This window comes from Anser anser (assembly GCF_964211835.1).
Source record: "Anser anser genome assembly, chromosome: 2".
In the NCBI taxonomy this organism is placed as follows: domain Eukaryota; kingdom Metazoa; phylum Chordata; class Aves; order Anseriformes; family Anatidae; genus Anser; species Anser anser.
In genome coordinates, this window is record NC_139721.1 from 78,587,635 (window position 1) to 78,593,634 (window position 6,000).

Sequence of the window (6,000 nt, forward strand, 5' to 3'; positions counted from 1 at the left end):
AATAGGGAAGTCACGGAGCTTGAGTTAAACTATGAGCAAACATAGGGTATAAATTGAAAATTTGTGGAAACATTTCACATCAGGGTATTATTAACCTTTAGCCCCATTAAGTTCTAGTGGATAATTGTAGTTCCAGGCTTTTGCACGTAGACTGATGCTTTTGGATGATGGGACTTACGACTATGACTTTGTCTGTGCCAGTATAAATACTTACAGCTTATCAATGCTTACAGCTTATTGCAGCAACCTGGAATAGGTTACCCTGAGAGGTCGTGGAGTCTTCCTCCTTGGAGATGTTCAAAAGCTGCCTGGATGTGGTCCTGGGCAGCCTGCTCTTAGTGGCCCTGCTGGAGCAGGAGGTTGGAGCAGGTGACCTCCAGAGGTCCCTTCCCACCTCAACCCTTCTGTGATTCTGTGATCATCCAGGGCCTGGATGCTGCATTGTAGCGTCAGCAAGATTAACATTGATTAACCACAGGATGGAACAGGAACGTGAAAGCAATACCGATTCTCAGTAGCTTCTCAGTTTACTGTGCCCTACTTGCAGACTAAAGCCTGCCAGAGAAAAGAGGCAGGCTTGTGCCTCTTTTCAGGACCCAGTGCAGGTGAGAAATTACATGCATGGCTGGCTCAGCAGCCTGCCTGAGATCTGCACAGTGGGGCTCAGCTCACGAGAGCCATGCCTGACATGGGATTTAATAAGGCAGGCGAGAAGAAGGGGTAGTGGAGCCCTCACCTAAACCAGATTAGGATGCTGAGCTCATACTGGTCTACAGACCAGCACAAAGCAGAGCGTTGGCCAGAGCCAGCAGAAACTCTTGTTTCGTTGCTGGTTGCCAGGTAGCGTAAGCCTTGTGAAGGGTTTATTATCCAAATAACAAAAGAGGAGGGTAAGTTTTCACTGACACAGAAAGATTACATTGCTGAGGTTCATCTCCGCACAGCCATTTTTTTCCTGTTGCAGCTTTTTTTCAGTCTTCTCCCAACTACAAATGAAGAATGTTAGAAGTGGGAAAGAAAAAGCAAAGCTCAGCCTGTAAAAGGAGCAGGAATTTGATTCCAGAGTGGTTTTAAGGGACTTCAAAACTTTTACAGCACACTAGTGCTGTAACACACAGCACACAGTGCTCCACTGCTAGAAGGCAGTGGAGCAGCTTCTTGGCGGTGGGGAAACGCGCACCCCAGAGTTATCCCTGTCACAATGTAAGGGCTAGTATGAGTATGGGGTCCAATTCTGCTTCAGCCTTGTCAACCTGAACTGTCAGCTTTTTACACAGCTCCCTTGCTTTATTCTGACTGGAGGTACTGAGCACAGCCAGAGCCCTGCAGCTGGGCAAAGCCTGCTTCAGGGCACAGCAGGCAAGCTGCCGAGCTGGGGTCTGGTGCTCGCAGGTGGCCGCAGGGCAGAGCACGACAGTCACAGCCATTGGGACAGTGCCGAGGGCTGGGACAGAGAAAGCAGCATCAGTTCTGCCCCTGGAATGCGAGCAAGGAGGGCATAGCAGGAGAAAATACCAGCAAGATAAGTAGTTACGATGCAAATCAGTAATCAAAAAACAAACAAAACCTGCATTCCTCCACTAGTTGCTTTTATTTTTACTCTCCTCTTCTCTGGTACGTACGAGTTTCCCATGAAGGATGGATTTCACTGCTGTTAAACTGGTTTCTACACCTTTACTGCTGTTGAATTGTTTGTTTGCTGGTTTGCCAATGAGAGAGAGGGAGAGGGGGAGAGAGAGAGCACCTCATTTACAAAAAATAATTGTCACCTGCTGCAGCCCAGCCTGGCCAGAGGCTCTGGTATTGAGCTTCCTGCTCCAGCAGGCTTTCACGCTGCCCCTTGGCTGCTCCTCCTGCCCCTGAGGAGTAATTCACAGGCTCTGAAAGGCCAAACGGCTCCACGTTGAAACTCATGCACCTCCACGGATCCCGCTTGCTTTTGCATTGGCCAAAGGGTTCCAGTGTGCAAAGCCCTCCAGCCAGCAGCCCCGTAGTGGCTGTGAGGCTCTGGGGGCAACGCTGCCTCTTGCTGCTGTCTGATGGCATCCAGCAGTGTGTGAGCACACTGGCCTGAGGGCTTTTATTCTGCACGGTGAGTTATTCCTCAGAGGAAGAAGTGTTTTCAAAGGGTGAGAGAAAGAACTTGGAATTGCTATGATTTTTTTCAAGCCCGCTAGGAGTACTTCCTATGCAGGCTGGTTTTCACATTGTGTTTTCTTCCTTTCCTTTGGGACAAACACAACCTCTCTTTATCAGAAGGAAGGATGTAGTTGCTTACAGACCTGGGGGAGAGGGAGGCTGCCTCCGCTGTCTTTGTTAGATTCGTTTGTCATTTTTGTAGCCTGGTTTCTTAAGATAAGCAAAGCTTACACAGACAAGTCATCTGTTTGTCTCCCTACACAATTATTCTTGGATTTATTGGCAAATTTCATTCTAATTTTATAGAGGCACTTGAGATGTCAGTGATGCTAGATTTCTGTAAGTTTTAAGGAAATTATGATAGATAAGCAAGAATGATTGCATTAGCACCCTTGCTGTGGGACCAGCTAATAAACTGGCCCTTTGCATCACAGAATCCGTGTGGAAAAAATAGATGCCTGTAATTCCACCATCTGTGGAGCTACTTATTTTAGTAAAAAAAGCTCTTACATGCCAAGGGACATACAAAGTAAATAGTTTATTGTTAGGATGTGTCTAATGCTAAATTACATATACAAGTGGGTGCATGGAGGGTATGCTTTGGAGGAAAGGTAACAATGCAGCTGCTTCAATGGACAAGAGTTCTCTTATTTGAAAGTGAGCTGCTCTGGTGAGGGTGGTGCCACTGCAGCATCTGTGCTATTCCCAGCCTCCTCGTGTTGCAAACGTTCATCAAGATCAACAGCATGAAGGGCAAGAGCACTAGTTGCAGAAAGGACAGCGGGTCAAAATCACTTCTGTCATCTCCTATAAATCTCATAGTTGTACCTTCAGGACTAAAACCAAAAACTGCCCAGTGTGCAGCTTCTGTTTGCAACAGCACTTAAATTGCTGGCACTGCATTACCCCGCGCTTGAAAACCCACTGTCCATATTTTTAACTACACTTAGGTTGCATACTGTCAAGGGAAGTTAGAAACTCCATCTCTTTGGATTCAGTGATATTGATGATCCTTTAAATATCAGAGAGTTACTCGCTCTGGGGTGTAGCAGCTCCTGGAAGTTGACATATGGGCCAGGAAGCTCCTCTGCGTTCATTTATCGTGGACTTGCAGTCAGATGTTACAGATTGTTTCTATAGCAGAATGAGCTATTGCATGCTCCATTTTGTGACAGTTCAGGTTAGATAGCTGGAGTTAAAAGGTTAAGTAATTTTATCTTTTAAAAAAGTGTTCTTAATACACCAGATGCCTGTGAGTAACATTTATGGTGAAACTCCTGCCAGCTGAGAGCAAGTGGCCTGCAGAGAAATGACAGAAGCAGGGGAACATCTGCCACAGTACATGCAAATGGCAGGTCTCAAGTGCATGTGGCTGTGATGGGGGGAAAATGTAACAGCAACCTTGGAGGATGCACCTGGCTTAGGTGAAATATCACACTGTTGAAATTAATAAAAGAACAGGAGTAGATGTCTTGTGGTCTAAGAGAGCTTTTTTGGCAGAGTAATGCACCTGCCCTACACCATTTTTCTGTGAATAATAAGGCTATTAAACCCACTGGTGGCAGGATGTATTTTAAACCTAAAATTGAAGGCTGCTTAGGTAGTTAATGGGTAGGGCCCTTTGCTACCTTACAGAAGGGCTGGTATTTCCATTCCCACCCTAAGTCCCTGATCCCACCTTACGATGTCAGTTCATTACTACATAGCTCACTCCAAATCATCTATTTGACATGAGCAAGGGGAGTGGCTCTTGGCCTGATGGAAAATACTGCAGAGGTAGCAGTCTGTAACAGAGGAGGAAGCAAACTGTATTGTTCCTGAGTGATCACTATATTGTATCTTGAAAAATAAATGTTGTCCAGCTTTTCTTTGCCCAACTCTGACCAAACATTTTAATTCTAGAATTGGGAGGGCAGGAGGAAGGGGATGCGTTTTAGGCCTCCAGCAGGGAACATGAAAACTCACAGAATAAATAGCATGAGCAAACTAATCAAATTTGATTTTTAATAGTAACATTTTTGGACCCTAGTTCATTTTTAGCTGTGTCATTTCTGCATCCCACTAGTGATCAGACTAGATGACCTTTGAGATTTGGGCTGTTTGGGTGGGGTAATTGGGCTTTATTGGCTGCCTCTGAGACACTCGTTACTGGGTTTATAAAAATGGGCAGTACAGCACAGTACATGTATACCCAGGGTGTTTCACTGGAGTTTCATGCGCCTACATACTTTGCAACCACTGTACCTATTACAGAGTCTCCACGAGTGGTGACTTCCCCCTAAAGGGGCATGGAAGAACGTTTTGCTCAACTACAACTCTTGACTTTGGCAGCTCTCGACTTTCAGAGGGAAACTTTAGGAAAACAAGTGCCTGAGGAGAGACTTGCCTGCTGTCCCCTGATACTGACAGTCCCGGAGCCCTGGATCCTTGTCCCAGACGTAGCACCACCATGGTGTGGGACTTTTGCAAATCATTGCTCACTGGGCCACTTCCTGTTACTCTCTTCACAAAACAGACCGGGGGGGGGGGGGTGTATGACACAAAATGGTGGGACAGTTAGTCTTTAATGCAGATTTATTTCCTTTGCATGAACACTTTCAGCCCAGGTAACATGGTAATAGTAACTAGAGTGGTGCAGGGAGGCTTCTTTGGTAGCTGTGTGTGTGGTATAATAGAGAAATACATAATTAGCATGTGTTTTGGCTTGTGGTAATTTTTATAATTGTGGTAATCCACGTTTTTAACCTTGCTGTTGAAATTTCACACCTTTAATTGCTATCTGTGTCAGAAAATGGATGTCACCTAAATGTTCCCCAGCTCCCTGCCACGCACTAATTAGCTCAGATGACAGCTCTCATGAAACTGAAGCCCAGTAATATGTGGGGATGGTAAAACCATCCATAGTTCAGCCAGAAGTCAAGGGGTCTGCTACAGTGGAGTCTGCATCATGGGACAAAATAGACAAGATTTGTTTTAAATGACAACTCCAAAGCGTTATGTGGGGTTCTTTTCCCTCTTGTTTCAAGATTTTCTCCATCTCCCCAAAGGCAAAGGAAGATGACAGTGATATTCAAAGTCTAATCTATTGAGCTCAAGTTATCAGTTAACTTGCACAGAACTAGTAAGCTGTGCTTATCATTTAAGCTAACTTCCAAAGTTTCAGGCAAACAGCACCAGCTTACTCATATGTTTGCATGAAATACTACTGCATCTGTGGGGACACTCTGCTCTGTCTACTCGCCTTGTTTTCATCTCATCTGTTTCAATGGTATCTCTGTTGTATTGCAGTTGGCTGGTGACACCAGCAGCTTAAAAGTTCTTTTCTGCTCTTGCTGGCTGCTTAGGCTCAGTGGTCTTAACAGGTCAAAATGGTTGTGCTGCCTTTCTTTGCGTGTGGCAAAGGCACACGATAAACCAGAATGCTTAACACAACCATACAATTAAAACACACAGCTGCACACAGCTACTTAGTGCATTAAAACCCTGATAAAGCTTTTAAATGGAAACTCCAAAATGCGTTTATACCCATTCCTTAAAGATTCAACAAAATGCCAACAGCTTGAGTGAGCTGTGAGAGTGTAAGCCTGGGACCTGCAGGAAGCCTTGCTGGCTTTCTCTTTGTTTCAGCAGACAAACAGAGCTTGAAGTGCGGTTCGCTCCTGTGGAGAGGATCAGCACAAAACATGTGCATCTTGAAGACCTATTTTGAGGACTCAACCAGGACTTAATTGGTACATTTTGTAGATCATTACCAGGCATGAATTTCACTTCAAGGGAGTACAACTTCAGACTAAGGGATTTTGTTTGTTAGAGGTATTTGTTTTAAGGTCTTTATTTTCATGTTCAAGGAGAACAAGCTGA